Raw genomic sequence first — 17895 nt, 5'->3', positions numbered from 1 at the left:
GCGGGTTGTACCAATGTCAGTATCCTGGTTTTGATATTGTTATGTAAGATGATCCCACTGGGTGAAGGGTACTCGGTCCTTCTCTGTACTATTTTTTACAACTCCCTGTGAGATAATAATTATTTCAAAATAAATTTTTTAAAAAAAGTATTAATCACTCATTTATTCAACAAATACAAGTTAAGTGTATGTTGCGTCGCTGATAAAAGCAGCCGTCGTGGCACACTGGTTAAGCGCTCCACTGCTACTTGAAAGGTCGGGGGTTGGAAGCCAACAGGCGCTCAGCCGCTGAGCGGAAAAAAGATGGGGCAGTCTGATTCTGTAAGGATTTACAGCCTTGGAAACCCCATGGGGCAGTTCTGCTCTGTCCTGTTGGGTCGCTATGAGTCAGAATCCAATCGGCAATGGGTATGTGCCAGGCATAGTTATAGGTGTTGTGGATACAGCAATGAACAAATAAAACACCTTACTAGCTCCACCACAGTTACTTTAATTTCTGTGCCTGTTTACCATCTGTTTTTCTGAAATGGGAGTCCTCAGTACTACGTCACTGTTTTTTGGGGGAGTAAAATGAGTTAAATACATGTGAAGAGATTAGCACCGTGCTGACACACTGGAACTCTCCGTGAGCCACTTTAATTAACTTCCATTGATATTAATAAGACAGCTATTTATTTCAGGGGTTGGTGCGTATCTCAGTCACGGGGCTAAGCGCTTTAACTATCCAATCTCATTTTCTATCTCGGCTCCTTTCCAGGGGGAGGTGCAAGGAAGACTATTGAGCATTTGGGTCCTAATCTGACCCGAAGAAATAGTTGTATTTCGGATCTTTGGCTCGTGCGGACGAACTGGCATTCAATTCCGTCTCTTTATGCTTTGAGTCCTGCTCAATGCCTGGCACGTAGGAGGCGCTCACTAAGTATTTAATGTATCCATGAATGATGCTCTCACTATCTCGGATAAACACCCTCCAGTACACCTTCCCCTAAACTCACCCTGTAAAAAGCAAAGCACTGCAGTGCTTTTCCTGGGCTGGGAGAGGGGGAGGGCCACAAAAAGCCGTGCAAATTCACCAAAGGACTCCAAAATAAATCTGCACACCGCCCCGCAAGTCCAGGGCACATTTTGCTTTGCGCTGTCGCAGCCCTGATTTCACTGAATCGATGATTGCTCTATCACCACCCCGCGTTTAACCTAGGAGGAAACGGACGCAGGCAGGCGCTGCTCAATAAATATCTACTGAAAGATCCAGGCTCAGAGCGGCAGAGGGCATGCCAGGCAGCAGGTGCCCGCACCCCCCTCCCCAACTCAGCCTGGATCTTTAAACATCAACACCTGTGTTCTTGACACGTCTGATGTTAATTTTACAAGTCAATTGCATGCGCCATTCAGCAGATGCGTTTCCGGTTTCTCTTTTTCAATCATTTATTTTTTAAAGTCTTTAAGCAGCTACTGTGTGCTAGGTCCCGTATTAGGCACTGCGCAGCTGTTTGTCATTTCTTCCTTGCAAATTGGGCGCATTTAAGAAATGACGTGCAAAGATTTTCATTAGAAAAGGGAGTTGACTTTACCCTCAGGTAAATAGGTAGCTCATTGAAAAAATTTAACGCAAATTCAAGGTGGGGGGGGAAGAGTTTAAGAGGAATAGGGAAGATTGAAGTCCCTCCCGCCCCCGCTGTAGTGCCTCCATGGAAAGGGATTCAGGACCCTCCCCCCAGCTGCCAGATGTTGGCCAGAGCTGATGGGGATCTCTCCCCAACTCCAGCCCCATCCCTGCCTTTGGCAGAAGCCTATGGGAGGAGCAGGGAGGGGGGCTTCGGCTGAGAGCCAAAGCAGCCACAACCAGGTTCAGGGTCTGCAGTCATAAACAGGCTGGGGTGAAGGGCGGGCAACAGAAATATCAACACAAAAGTCCCCTCTGCAGGAAGGCTCAGCTGCGCATGCGCCCGCTGCGGCGACCGGAAGGGCGGGGAGACGATGACAGCGACCCCTGCTGACCAGTGGCTGCCACTGCACACCGCTCCTTTCTGCCTTCGATATGTATTAACTCATTGCCCTTGAGTCAATTCTGACTTGTTGAGAATGAGCTCCTAGTAAGTGCTGGCCCCAAAGAAACAAAGAAACCCGTTGCTGTCGAGTCGATTTCGACTCATAGCGACCCTATGGGACAAGTGGAACTGCCCCATAGGGTTTCCAAGACTGTACATCCTTTAAATCAAGTAATTCATTTCCTTCTCCCCACGCCCTGAGCTTTGTACGAATGAGGCTTCTAAGGCTCAAAGAAGTTGATTAGCCCAAGATCACATAGCTAGGAAAGGCAGAGCCGAATATGACTCAAAAAGGCATGCTTTAATCGGGAAGCAATTCTGCAAAATTCTGTTTGCTAGATGTGTTTCAGATTTGGTTCATGGAAACTAGACATCCTGAGTGTAAAGTCTGATTCTGACCCTTCCCTGGCTATGTGACTTTGGACAAGTTACTTAACCTCTCTGAACCTCAGATTTTGCATGTAAATTATGGAATAACAATAGAACTTATTTTATGGGGCTCTTATGCAGCTTAAAGACATTAATATAAATAAAGCACCCAGCACAATGCCTGGTATGTAGAAATCACTGTTTGCTCCCCTTCTGGGATAGAAATGCTAGGTTTTAAATATTGCAATCATTCCATCTACACGCATTTATTAGGCACCCACCATATGCTGCGTTGATGGTTTGAGTCCACACGGAGGTGCCTCAGAAGAAAGGCCTGGCAGTCTACTTCCGAAAAATCAGCCATTGAGAACACAATGGGGCAATTGGGTCACCATGAGTCAGAGTTGACTCCATGGCAACTGGTTTGGTGTTTTTGTTTTGTTTTACATGCTGAGCAGGGTTGGGATCGGGGTGAGGACAGTGAGGCACCAACTTCAGGCATGACATTTAAGGGGGCTCCAAAAAACTCATGAGTCAAGATAATAATGTTTAATACATTTTTAAATAAAAACAAATTCAGAAAAAAATCCACGATGAACAAAAGATCAAAATTTCCGTAAGCAGTGAGTGCTAACTGCATCACTCAGGGACTTTATCATAGGGATAGCTAACAATTACCCACTGCAGTCGAGTGATTTCAACTCATAGCGTTTCCAAGGAGCAGCCAGTGGCTTCGAACTGCCTACCTTTATGATTAGCAGCCGAGCACTTAACTACTGTGCTACCAGGGCTGCAGGTCACAGTGACAGAGGCATAAACTGAGTCTCAGAGGGAGGTCTATACCCTGTCCTTGTTGTTGTCAATTCCAACTCATGGCGACCCCACTGTGCAGAGTAAAGCTGCTCCATAAAGTTTTCAAGGCTGTGGCTGGTAGCAGAGCACTTAATCATTTAAGCCACCCAGGTGCTCCAGCTTGCCCTTAGGGACCTAGATTAGAGCTCTTAGCAAGCTGTTTCGCATTTCTTTGCTTTTAAGCTGCCCCTGAAACCTCTAGAAGGAGCCCTAGTGAGGCACAGGTTAAGTGCTGGGCTGCTGAGAAGTCGGCAGTTTGAACCCACAGAGCCACCCTGCAGTAGAAAGACCTGGCAAACTGCTCCTGTAAAGATTACGGCCTAGAAAACCCTATGGGGCAGTTCTGCTCTGTCACAGCGGGTTGCTATGCATGGTTGCTCAACTTTTCCCTTAGTTTACCACTGCTCCGTTAACCCAATTCCTCATATCCCTTGCACCCATTTGGTTCAGCAAATATTTCCCGGGAGCCTGTCGCGTGCCAGGCCCTATCCTCAGCAGAGGGGACACAAGAGCAAAAGAAGCAGACAAGAATCCCTGCCCTCCTGGCGCTGGTCTTCTGTGACTTTGTAGCACAAAAGCAGCCATGGAGAACACAGGAACGAATGGGCGTGGCTGGTGCCAATCAAACTTTATTGATGACCTTCAAATGGAACTGCGTGTAGTTTTCAGGTGACATGAAACATTACTCTTCTTTTGCTTGTTTGCAACCATTTAAAAATGTAAAAACCATCAAATATTTGCACAAACCAAACCTTTCAAGGTGTGCTAGGAAGGAGGAGAGAGTGAATAGTAAGAAGATACAACAGGGAAAGGCGATGATCTAGACTGGGAATCAGGAGGACTTCCTGGAGGAGGTGACCCTTTTTCTTTTCCTTAATTGTGCTTTAGGTGAAAGTTTACAGAGCAATCTAGTTCTCATTCAAAAATTTGCACTCAAATTGTTTTTGTGACATTGGTTGCAATCCCTGCAATGTGTCAGCACTCTCCCCCCTTCCCTTTCTACCCCAGGTTCCCCGTGTCCCTTCGTCCAGGTTTCCTGTCCCTTCCTGCCTTCTCTTTGCTTTTGGGCAGGTGTTGCCCATTTGGTCTCCTACACTTGATTGAATTAAGAAGCACGTTCCTCCCGTGTGTTATTGTTTTACAGGCCTGTCTAATCTTTGGCTGAAAGGTGGACTTTGGGAGTGCCCTCAGTTCTGAGCTGGCAGGGTATCCAGGGGCCATAGGCTTGGGGGTTCCTCCAGTCTCTGTCAGACCAGTAAGTCTGGTCTTTTTTTTGTGAGTTAGAATTTTGTTCTACATTTTTCTCCCGTTCCATCCGGGATCCTCTATTGTGATCCCTGTCAGAGCAGTCGGTGGTGGTGGCCGGGTACCATCTAGTTCTTCTGAGCTCAGGCTGGTGGAGGCTGTGGTTCCTGTGGTCCATGAGGCCTCTGGACTGATATTTTCCTTGTGGCTTTGGTTTTCTTCATTCTCCTTTGCTTTGGACGGAATGGGACCAATAAATGTATCTTAGATGGCCGCTGGGAGGTGATTCTTGAGCTGAGAAAATGTTAACTGGGTAAAAGCGGGAGGGCAATCCAGGGGCGGAACAGCAGGTGCAAAGGCCTGAGGTAGGAGGCACGTGGAAGAAGCTGAATGAAAGCAAACGCGGCTCCCTCAGGCCCTCCCATCAGTAACTGCAATACCAGCTCTAAAAGGACAATTCTGAGAGGGAGTGTAACAAGCGAGAGGGATGGCTGCTTTTGAGGGACTTGAGGACCAAGGTTGGCAAACTTTGTCTTAAAAGGTTACAGAAGAAAAAGACCAGACTTAATGGTCTGACAGAAAATGGAGAAACCTCCCAAACTATGGCCCACCCGAGACGCTCTTTTAACCCAGAACTGATACCATTCCCAAACCCGCTCTTCAGACAAAGATTAGACTGCACTCTAAAACAGAAAATAACACACGAGCAGTGTGCTTTTTAGTTCAATCAGATACACGAGACCAGAGGCAGGCTGAGAAGGCAGGAAGGGACAGGAACTGGTTGAATGGACACAGGGAAACCGAGGTGGAAAGGGGGAGGGTGCTGTCACATTGTGGGGATTGCAACTAACGTCACAAAACAATATGTGTATAAATTTTTATATGAGCAATTAAGTTGAGCTGTAAACTTTCACCTAAAAAAAAAAAAGGTTACGGAGGCAATATTTTCGGCTTTGCCATTGGTTTGAGTCCACCCAGAGGAGCCTCAGAAGAAAGGCCTGGCAATCTACTTCCAAAAAACCAGCCATAGACAACACATGAGGGAAGGGGCGAGATTGGGTGCCAGTCACGTTTTGCTGGTGGCATTAAAGCTGATCGGCCTGCAATTTTCACATGACATGAAATAGTACTTTTCTTTTGTTTGCTTGTCTGTTTTTTCAGCTGTCTAAAAATGTAAAAACCATTCTCAGCTCACGGGCCACGCAGAAATGCGTGGCGAACCTATGATCTTGCCATTAGCAGCCGGGCGCTGACCAGTGTGCCACCAGGGCTCCTTGCACGTAACGTGACCAGCGAGCATTTGTCCGTGTCGTTGTGGGTGGCTGGACCTGTTTATTCTCCCTGCAATATTCTCCTTTTGTGAATATGCAACAATGGGTTTACCCATTTGACCGTTGCAGGCATCTGGGTGGTGGGCAGTTTGGGCTGTCAGGAACGAAGCTGTTATGGAACATTCAAGCACATGTTTCGACGATATTTCGGTTGGGTATATATCTAGGAGTGGAATTGCTGAGTCACGAGGTGTGTCTCTTTCCAGTGTTAGCGGTTACAATAGTTTACCGACTACAAACCTCGACAAACTTGAAAACTTGAGCTGTCTTGGGCTGGGTTCTCTAGAGAAGCAAAGCCAGTAAATTGTATAAACGTATACGCTGTCTTTAGGTGCCGTCGAGTTGGTTCCGACTCATAGCAAACCTATAGAATGGAGTAGAACTGCCCCATAGGGTTTCCAAGGAGCGGCTGGTGGATTTGAACTGCTGACCTTTAGGTTAGTAGCTGAGCTCTTAACAACTACACCACCAGGGCTCCATAAATATATATAGAGAGGGATTTGTATCAAGAAATGGCTCATGTGGCTGTAGAGGCTGGAAAGTCCCAAGTCCATGGTTCAGACTGGAGGCTTCTCGGACTCACATAGCCACAGGTGCCTGGGAATCCAAGATCAGAAGGTCAAATAGCAGGCCTCTGGCTCACAGGCTGTGGAAGCCGAGTAATCCCAAGATCAGGTAAGACGGCAGGTAAGCTGCTAGCTCAAGTCCCAAGAACTGGAGGTCAGATGGACAGGGGCCAGGTGCAGGATCCAGTGTGAGCAAAAGCCCCCGAGCCTTGCCAGAAAGTCCACCTATATTGGATACAGGCCACACCCCCAAGTAAACGTCCTTTCAACTGATTGGCTGCTCACAACAGATCCCATCATAGAGGTGTTCACATGATATCAGATCTCATCATGAAAGTAATTACATCATCATACGACTCCCAAACTACATCATAACTGCCAAACCACTGAGGATCATGGCCCAGCCAAGTTGATACACGACCTTAACCGTCATAGATGCTGATGTAACTACCCCAAGAGGATAGCTGTAAGCCAGGCTTGGCCAAGGCCATGTGGTTGTCCTATACCTGGGAGGTATGTGAGTGAAGACCCCCGATAAGTAGAGTCCTGTGACATTTCCTGGCTGCTCTAAGCCTCATCTGTAAAATGGAAGAAGTAATCCTTGCCCTGGAGGCATCAGTGGTTCAGTGATAGAGTTCTCGTCTTCCATGTGGGAGATCTGGGTTTGATTCTTGGCCAGTGTACTGTGTGCACAGCCACCACCCAGCAGTCAGTGGAGGGGGCTTGTGTGTCGCTGGGATGCCGAATAGCTTTCAGACTAAGATAGACTCGGAAGGAAAGCCTGGCAATCAACTTCTGAAAATCAACCCATGTAAACACTATGGATCACAGCGGTCCAATCTGCAACCAATTATGGGGATGGCGCAGGACTGGGCAGTGTTGTGAGACCCTGAGCAGAGGACCCAGCTAAGCTGTGCTCAGATTCCTGAGCCACAGAGACGGTGAAATAATAAATGTGTATTGTTTTAAGACACTAAGTCTACGTGGTTTGTTACACAGCAGTATCTAACAAATACTCATACCTGAAGATAAAGAGACTAGTATTAAGAAACTTTACATGCTGTGATGGTTAAGGCTGGGTGTCAACTTGGCTGGGCCATGATTCTTGGTGGTTTGGCAGTTATGATGCAGTTTGGTAGCTATGCAATGATGTAATCACTTCCATGATGAGATCTGATATAATGTGATCTCTTCCATGATGAGATCTGTTATGAGCAGCCAATCAGTTGAAAGGGAGTTTCCTTTGAGATGTGGTCTGCATCCAATATAGGTGGACTTTCTGGCAAGGCTCACTGGCTTTTGCTCACTCTGGATCCTGCAGCTGGCTCTTACTCATCTGACCTCTGGTTCTTTGGACATGAGCTAGCAGCTTACCTGCCTTCTTACCTGTCGATCTTGGGATTCCATGGCCTCCACAGCCGTGAGCTGGAGGCCTGCTGTCTGAGCTGCTGATTTTGGGTTCACCAGCCCTGCAGGTGTGCATCAGGGATGCATTCTTTCACCATGCTTATTCAATCTGTATGCTGAGCAAATAATATGAGAAGCTGGACTATATGAAGAAGAATGGGACATCAGCATTGGAGGAAGATTCATTAACAACTTACGTTATGCAGATGATACAACCTTGCTTGCTGAAAGTGAAGAGGACCTGAAGCACTTACTGATGAAGATCAAAGACCACAGTGTTCAGTATGGATCACACTTTAACATAAAGAAAACAAAAATTCTCACAAGTGGACCAACGGACAACATCATGATAAATGGAGAAAAGATTGAAGTTTTCAAGGATTTCATTTTACTTGGATCCACAATCAACACCCATGGAAGCAACAGTCAAGAAATCAAATGAAGCATTGCATTGGGCAAATCTGCTGCAAAAGACCTCTATAAAGTGTTGAAAAGCAAAGATGTCACCTTGAAGACTAAGGTGTGTCTGACCCAAGCCATGGTATTTTCAATCGCATCATATGCATGTGAAAGCTGGACAATGAATAAGAAACACTGAAGAACTGATGCCTTTGAATTATGATGTTGGCAAAGAATATCAAATATACCATGCGCTGCCAGAAGAACGAACAGGTCTGTCTTGGAAGAAGTGCAGCCAGAATGCTCCTTAGAAGCAAGGATGGCGAGACTTTGTCTCACGTACTTTGGACATGTTATCAGGAGGGATCAGTCCCTGGAGAAGGACATCATACTTGGTAAAGTACAGGGTCAGAGAAAAAAAGGAAGACCCTCAATGAGATGGATTGACACAGTGGCTGCAACAATGGGCTCAAGCATGGCACCGATTGTGAGGGTGGTGCAGGACCGGGCAATGTTTTGTTCTGTTGTACACGGGGTCGCTGTGAGTCGGAACTGACTCGATGGCACCTAACAACAACAACAACAGCCCCTGCAGCTACGTGAGTCAGGAGAAGTCCCCAGCCTGACCTATGGACTTTGGACTTTCCAGTCTCTACAACCGTGTGAGCCATTTCCAAGATATAAATCTCTCTGTATATATATTTACATGCTTCACTGGTTTTGCTTCTCTGGAGAACCCAGCCTAAGACACATGCCAACCATCCAGCTTCAACAATGATCAAGATTTTGCATGCTTGCCAACAACTCCAATCATCTAATCCCTAGTCTGGAGTTCCTGGTTGATGTAAAGGGTTAAGCGCTTGGGTGCTAACTTGAAAGTTGAAGTACCTTGGAAGAAAGGCCTGGCGATCTACTTCTGAAAAATCAACCATTGAAAACTCTGTGAAGCACAGTTCTACCCTGACACACATGGGGTTTCTCAGGAATTGGAGTCAGCTTGATGGCAGCTGGTTTGGTAATCTCTAGTTGTCTTAGTTCTCTAGTGCTGCTATAACAGACATATCACAAGGGGGTGGCTTTCATAAACAGAAGTTTATTTTTTTACAGTTTTGAGGCTACAAGTCTGAATTCAGGGCTCTGGCTCTAGGGGAAGGCTCTCTCTGTCCTCTCTGAGGGAAAATCCTTGTCTCACCCTCTCAGCGTTCCTTGGAGATCTCCATGTGGTATCTTCCATTCTCCCATTTGTGCTAGCTTCTGTGCCTAATCTGCTCCTTTTGTATCTCAAAAGTGATTAGGTTTTAGACACTTCCTTCACTAAGTTGGCCTCATTAACATAACAAAGACAGTCCTATCCCAAATGGGATTACATCAACAGGTATAAGCCAAACCAAACCAGTTGCTATCTGACTCAATGTCAACCCCATGTGTGTCAGAGTAGAACTGTGACGATCGACTGACCTTTCAGAAGCAGATCACCAGGCCTTTCTTCCAAGGCACCTCTGGGTGGGTTTGAACCTCCAACTTTTCTCTTAGTAGCCCAACACTTCACCTTTTGCCCCACCCAGGGACTCCATCCACAGGGATAGATGTTGGGATTTACAACACATATTTTGGGGTGGACACAATTGAATCTATAAAACTAGTCTCTATTCAAATTTCCCTGAATTTTCCCAAATTATTATTTTTTACTTTTTAAAAATTTCAACCAGGATCCAACTAGGTCCATGTATTCTATGCAGTTGTTACGTCTCTTGAATTCCTTTTGATTTAAGCAGCCCTCCCTCCACCACCTTCATTTCCAAGCCACGACCTCATTGAAGAAACTGGGTCATTTGTACTGAGAAGTATCGCACATTCTTAGATTTGTCTTCTGTGCTTCCTTGGGCTGCCCTTTAGCCAGCCGCTCGCTCCATCCCCTGCAAGCACGATGTTCAGACAAGAGCCAGGGCGGATTATCCAATAGGCAAAGTAAGCACGGTGCTTACCTGCTGACCAGCTCATCTGTAGTGAACAATTGCACATTTTTTTCACCATATCAAAGATTCTGCTTCTATGTATGGCTGGCATCTGCCTCTCTCCCAAGCCCACAGCACCTTCCCACAGAATCAAAGTCTCTTTTCAAATTTAGAATTCCGGACAGGGCTGATGATCCAGTGAGAGAGGTAAGCGCGGGCTTACTTGTGCTTACTTACTAATCTGTAGTGTACAATATCACATGTGAAATTGTACACCACAGATGATCTGGTAAGCAAGGTAAGCACTGTGCTTACCTTGCCTATTGGATAATCCACTCCTGGACAAGAACCTTGGTTAAGTTCAAGTACAAGTTTTAGGGGAATAATCCTTTCCAGGTTTGCTTCGTATTGCACCATAGAGGGAGGCTTGTGAGACTCCTTGTCCCAGGTGGGTGAAGCTGAGATAGATCAGTAGGTCCAGGAGGTAGCAAGGCAATCCCTCCAGCATCCAGTTCCCTATCAGCTTTTCATTGATTGGTTTCAACCATTGATTATCTTGGTCTAGAATCGACTACAGGCACTCTCTGGGTAACAAGCAAGATCTGTTCTTGTGTCTTTATGTCAGATTTGTAGATAAGTCAGGACAGGGGCATACGGTTCTTATTTAGCCTTACTTTAAGTGCAAGAGGGGCCCTGGTGGTGCATTGGTTAAGCGCTCAGCTGCTAACCAAACGGTCGACAGTCTGAGTCCACCAGCCGCTCCTTGGAAACCCTATGGGGCAGTTCGACTCTGTCCTATAGGGTCGCTCTGAGTCGGAATCAACTTGACGGCAACAGATTTGGATTTGGTTTTTAGTACAAGAAAAGGCTGGAAACCTTTCCAATGATTTAAAAGCTGCACGTGCAGCATCGAAGGGGATTGTGATTTGTTGGGAGTAGGGGCTGATTCACTCATTTGAGGGCAAATTTATATAACATTAAAGGGCGAGGTGAAGTTGTCCATAAGTTGGACGGTTGTAACCCGGGGACTTACTGTATGCTTTCAGTGGTCGCGAGATGGTGACTTTGTAATTCCATCATTCCTTCCACATTCATTGGCTGGAGTTCTTCTGAGAAAAAGCACTTTCCTTTATCAATGCGGACGACTTGATTCCACTGAAATCTAGTTTGTACAGTAAAGGCTGGATAAATGGTCAATTATTTCCCCTTAAATGTCTGTTTTTAAAGCTAGAAGTAGGTGCCTTGTTTCCTCCAAAGGTCACCAAGGAGGAGTTTAGTCGTTCTTTTCTTGTTTTCCTGTTTTCTGCTCTTTTAAGCATCATCCTGAACCCATGGTTTGTGCATGTGCGGTGGGAAAATATACATAACACACAAATTGCCATTGTAACCATTTTTAAACGTACAGTTGTGTGAAATGGTGGGAGTAGCATCAGAACCTGTCTAACTTCAGGCGGGGTAAGGGGAATCAAGATCAGCCCAATGCTGATTCCCGTGAGGTGGAGGTCTGACATACCTCCACTCTCCAACCTTTTAACCAATTCTGACACCAGCCATCCCTCCCATGGTACTCTCTATTTCCCTTCTGGGCTGAACAGTCTGTTGCAATGGCCGCGCAGAACTCACAGACCATACTTACAGTTGCGTGGTTTATTAAGGAAGTAACAGGGTACAGCTTGGGATCAGGATCTGAAAGCATGTAGGCGAAGTCTCCTTTCTTCAGTGCAGGGCAGCTGTCTCAGTTCCTCTCAGCCTTGCAGGCCCCTCTCGGCCCCCTCAGGACAGGCCTCCTCTTGGCCCAGCTCTGCCACAGGGCCCCTTCTGGGCCTGTCGTCACTGGCTTAGCTGTAGAGCCCCTCTCCAGGCCTCTCACTGTCTTTGGGGTTACAGCTCTTTAAGGAGGTTACTTGTCTGTTCTCTCTCTGCTTCTTCTCTTTTCTCTCTTCTTTCTTCCTTCTGCTTCTGTCTGCTTCCTGTGTGTAAAACCTCTGTGGGGTTGGCTGCACGTATACACAAATTCCCCATCAATGTCAAGGCACGGCCCTCCCACCAGGATCACAATCTGACCAATCCCCTCTCGGTAGGCCACAGACACTTCATTTGCATAGTCTATAGTCACCGCATCTGTATAGCCTATTGACCAATCCCTGCAATGTGCATACCAATCACAGGGCAGGCTGCAGCCCAGGGCCAGACAAAAAGTATCCAACCACAAGTTGTTTGCAGCTTGCCCAGGAAATGTCAATCAACCTGGACAAAAGTAACAAACCCGCAAGTGTAGGAAAACTAGGGCAAAGGTAACTCCTTAGGGTTTAGGGGAAAAAGCTCTCAAGCTGTTTTTCCAAAGAAAGAAGACAAAAGGCAGCATAAAGGAGCTCATTTCACCACCACAGTTCAGTGGCTTTAATTATATTCACCATTTTGTATAACTGTCACCACCATTTATTTCTGAAACTTTTCTTCATCATGCCCAACAGAAACATCTCACACCTTAAACAATAACGTTTTCATTCTCCCCTCCCCTGAGCCGCTGGTAACCACTAATCTACTTCCTGTCTCTATGGATTTGCCTATTCTGGATACCTCGTATTAAGTAGAGTCCTCCAATATTTGCCCTTTTGTGTCAGGCTTCTTTCACTGATTATCATGTACTCAGGGTTTATCCACGCTATAATGGACCACATTTTGTTTATCCATTCACCTGTTGATAGACACTTGGTTTGTGTCTTAGTTACCTGGTGCTGCTATAACAGAAATACCGCAAGTGGATGATTTTAACAAACAGAAACTCTCAGGCTAAAAGTCTGAATTCAGGGCACCAGCTCCTCGGGAAGGCTTTCTCTCTCTGTTGGTTCTAGAGGAAGGTCCTTGTCATCAATCTTCCCCTGGTCTAGGAGCTTCTCAGCACAGGGATCCTGGGTCCAAACGGCACGCTCTGCTCCCAGCTCTTCTTTCTTGGTGGTATGAGGTCCCTCTTCTCTCTGCTTGCTTCTCTCTTTTAGATCTCAAAAGGGATTGACTCAACATACAACCTAATCCTGTAGATTGAATCCTGCCTCGTTAACATCATAGAAGTAGTATTTACAACATAAAGGATAATTACATCAGATCACAAAATGGTGGACAGCCACACAATACTGGGAATCATGGCCTAGCCAAATTGACACCCATTTTTGGGAGACACTGTTCAATCCATAATAGATCGTTTCTACCTTTTGGCTATTGTGAATCACGCTGCAATGAACAGTGGTATAAAAGTATCCGTTGGAGTTCCTGCTTTCAAGTGTTTTGGGTATATACCTAGGAGTGGAGTTGCTGAGTCATATCTGTGTTTGAGTGTTTGAGGAGCTGTCAAACTGTTTTCCACAGTGGCTGCACCATTTTACATTCCACCCGCAATGAATAAGGGTCCAATTTCTCCACATCCTCACCAACCGTTGTTATTTTTCGTTTCTTTCTTTTTAAATCGTAGCCATCCTAGTGGGGGTGAACCCGTGGCTCACTGTGGTTTTGTGAACTCGTGAGTTTTTAATACACACAACATGCCTTGGCCAGTTGTCATCGTTTTAATATTTTTTGAGAGCTGAGCTTTTATTTTATTTTTTCCCACTGAAAATCGTGTCACAAAAACCTATATTATGTCAAGTCTAAGATGTAGTGAGTTGTAAGTCCCAACATGTTTACCATGAGTTTATGTGCTAAGAAAGTAGGAAATACACTGCCAATTAACCTACATCACACAATTGACTGTCAAGAGCATCTAATTTCAGAGACATTAAAATATGAAGACCTGTGCATCTTTGAATTTTTTTTTTTAAAGAATCACGGTATATAACTATCTTGTCCCTTTTTAAATGTTTTTATGCTGAAATAATTATAGAGTTACTTGGGGGACATCCAGCTCAATTGACAGAACATAGTTTATAAAGAAAATGTTCTACTTCCTACTTTGGTGAGTAGCATCTGGGGTCTTAAAAGCTTGTGAGCAGCCATCTGAGATACTCCACTGGTCTCACCCTGTCTGGAGCAAGGGAGAATGAAGAAAACCAAAGACACAAGGGAAAGATTAGTCCAAAGGACTCATGGACCGCGACTACCACATCCTTCACCAGACCGAGCCCAACACAGTTACATGGTGCCTGGCTACCACCACTGACTGCTCTGCCAGGGATCACAATAGAGGGTCCTGGACAGAGCTGGAGAAAAATGTAGAACAAAATCCTAACTCACATAAACAGACCAGACCTACTGGCCTGACAGAGACTGGAGAAACCCTGAGAACATGGCCCCTGGACACACTTTTAACTCAGTACTGAAGTCACTCCTGAGGTTCATCCTTCAGCCAAAGATCAGACAGGCCGATAAAACAATAATACACGTAGCTTAACCTGTATATGAGACTAAATGGACATACCAGCCCCTGGGCAAGGACTAGAAGGCAGGAGGGGACAGGAAAGCTGGTAATGAGGAACCCAAGGTTGAGAAGGGAAGAGTGTTGCCACATCGTGGGGCTGGCAACCAATGTCACAAAGTGTGCATTGTTTAATGAGAAATTAATTTGCTCTGTAAACCTTCATCTAAAGCACGATTTAAAAAAAAAGAAAAGAAAAATAACTGTAGAGTTACAGGAAGTTATAAAGGTAGCGCAGAGTGCTCCTCTGTACCATTCACACAGTTTCCGACAATGGTTACATCTTGTATAACCGTAATACAACGTCAAAGCCAGGAAATTGACATTGGTACAATGTGTATATTTAGTTTTAAGTCCATTTATCATGTAGTCTCTGGGTGGGGCAAACGGTTAAGTGCTCCACTACTAGCCAAAAGGTTGGTGGTTGGAACCCACCCAGAGGTGCCTTGAAAGAAAGGCCTGGCAATCTCTTGCTGAAAGGTCACAGCCTTGAAAACCCTGTGGAGTAGTTCTACTTGGCACACATGTGGTCACCCTGAGTGGGAATCAACTGGATGGCAACCATCAACAGATTCATGTAAGCACCACTGCAATCTAGATACAGAACTATTCTAGCACCTCAAAGATGGTCCTCACGCTATCCCTTTATACTCGCTCCCCTCCCTCTACCCTGTCGCTAACCTCTGGAAACCACTAATTTGTCTTCTATCTTGTTACGGTGTTCTCAGTCGCCTCATATGTATGTCAAAACTGGATGATGAATAAGGAAGATCAAAGAAGAATTGATGCCTTTGAATTGTGTTGTTGGTGAAGAATATTGGACTGCCAGAAGCACAAACAAATCTGTCTTGGAAGAGATACAACCAGAATGCTTCTTAGAAGCAAAGATGGCAAGACTACATCTCACATACTTTGGACATGTTATCAGGAGGGATCAGCCCCTGGAGATGGACATCATGCTTGGTAAGGTGGAAGGTCAGCAAAAAAGAGGAAGACCCTCAACGAGATGGATTGACACAGTGGCTGCAACAGTGGGCTCAAGCATAACAATGATTGTGGGGATGGCGCAGGACGGGGCAGTGTTTTGTTCTGTTGTACAAAGGGTTGGTATGAGTTGGAACCTACTCCATGGCACCTAACAACAACAATCTTTTTATAAACTGAATTGTGTCCCCAAAAAGATATGTTGAAGTGCCAACCCCTGGTACCTGTGAACGTGACCTTGTTTGGAAACAGGGTCATTGAAGATGTTATCAGCTAACATGAGGTCATACTGAATTCAAACCAGTTGCCGTGTAGTCAACTCTGACTCATGGCGACCCCAAATGTGTCAGAGTAGAACTATGCTCCATAGGGTTTTCAATGGCTGATTTTTTCAGAAGTAGATCGCCAGGCCTTTCTTCCAAGGCACCTCTGGTGGACTTGAACTGCTAATCTTATGATTAACAGCTGAGCACATTAATCTTTTGCACTAGCCAGGGACAATACTGGAGTAGCGTGTTTTCTAATCCAATGTGAATGGTGTCCTTATAAAAAGAGGCGAAGAAACACAGACAGACAGAGGGAAGGCGGTGACGTGAAAACACAGTTGTGCGGCAGCTTCTGGACCCAGGGAATGCCTGGAGCCACCAGAAGCTGGGAGAGTTAAGAAAGGATCTTCCCTGGAGCCTGAAGAGAGAATAACACCCTGAATTCAGACTTCTAGCCTCCAGAACTATGAGACAATAAATTTCTGTTCTGTGGCATTTTGAACGGTAGCCCTAGGAGGCTAATACATACCTTTACAATTTTGTCTTTTCAAGAATGTGGCACAAATGGCGTCATGTAGTATATTACCTTTTGAGATTGGCTCTTTTCCCCCGTACTCTGCATAACGCCCTCGAAATGATCTTGTCCTTTTTAAATTAGTGGCAAATAATATTTAACAATTCTGAGTGCTTTTTATGTGCCAGGCACTGGGTTACATGTTGCATGAAAGATCAATTGCTGTCCAGTCAACTCCGACTCATGGCGCCCCCATGTGTGTCAGAGGAGAACTGTGCTCCATAGGGTTTCCAGTGGCAGATTTTTCAGAAGGAGATCACCACGCCTTTCTTCTGAGGTGCCTCTGGGTAGACTCGAACTTCCAACCTTCTGGTTAGTGTTAACTGTTTGCTCCACCCACAGTCTTCCGTATTTCAGGCAAAGGCAGCTAGAAGGAAAAGAGTCTGGAAAAGCAGAGAATGTTGAGGCAGAATTCAGAGCTTTCATTCATCAGCTATTTTGAGCCTGGGGGGTGCAAATGGTTAACGTGCTTGGCTGCTCACGGAGAGATTGGAGGTTCAAGTCCATCCAGAGGTGCCTTGGAAGAAAGGCCTGGTGATCTACTTCTGAAAAAAATCAGCCATTGAAAGCCCCACGGAGCACAGTTCTACTCTGACACATTTGGGGTCGCCATGAGTCAGGGTCAATTCGCGGGCAGCTGGTACTGACTGGTTTTCTGCACCAGGCTCTGTGTTGGCTGCTTGGCAGAGGGGGAGAGAAAAGGGGAGAGAACATTCCAGGCCAAGTAAACAGAGGGCAGGAAGGCCACAAGGGGAGAAGGATGCAGCAGAGTGTGAGAAGGTGAGAAGGTCAGAGGGAGTTTGGGTCATAGGAGTCCTGCTAGGGGTCCCACCATGTAGGGCAGTGGTGTTCAGGTAGTTCAACCCTTCTCCTAAGGCAGTGACTTCCAGAAAAGGAACTGAGTCCAAGCCAGATGAAGGTTGTGGACAGTGAGTGGTGGGAGGGGAGAGTGCTGGGGGTTGCTGAGAAGGTATCCTGGGGATGGGGAAGTGAGAAGGACAGACAAATTTCTTTTTTTTTTTTTTAATTTATTTATTTTTGTTTATTGTTGTAGTTTAAGTGAAAGTTTACATTTCAAGTTAGTCTCTCATAGAAAAATTGATACATACATTGTTATCTGTCCCTAGTTGCTCTGCCTATACTGTGACAGCACACTCCTCCTTTCCACCCCGGATTTCCCGTGTCCATTCACCCAGCTCCTGACCCTCTCTGCCTTCTCATCTCCCCTCCAGACAGGGGCTGCCCATTTAGTCTCATGTATCTACTTGAGCTAAGAAGCACGCTCTTCAGGAGTATCATTTTATGTCCCATAGTCCAGTCTAATCTCTGTCTGAAGAGTTGGCCTTGGGAATGGTTTTAGTTCTGGGTTGACAGAGAGTCCGGGGGCCATGCTTTCCAGGGTTCCTCCAGTCTCAGTCAGACCATTAAGTCTGGTCTTTTTACTAGAATTTGAGTTCTGCACCCCACCTTTCTCCTGCTCCATCAGGGACT

The sequence above is a fragment of the Trichechus manatus genome, unplaced genomic scaffold, assembly GCF_000243295.1.
Source record: "Trichechus manatus latirostris isolate Lorelei unplaced genomic scaffold, TriManLat1.0 scaffold00057, whole genome shotgun sequence".
Lineage (NCBI taxonomy): Eukaryota > Metazoa > Chordata > Mammalia > Sirenia > Trichechidae > Trichechus > Trichechus manatus.
This window is presented reverse-complemented; position numbering follows the sequence as displayed.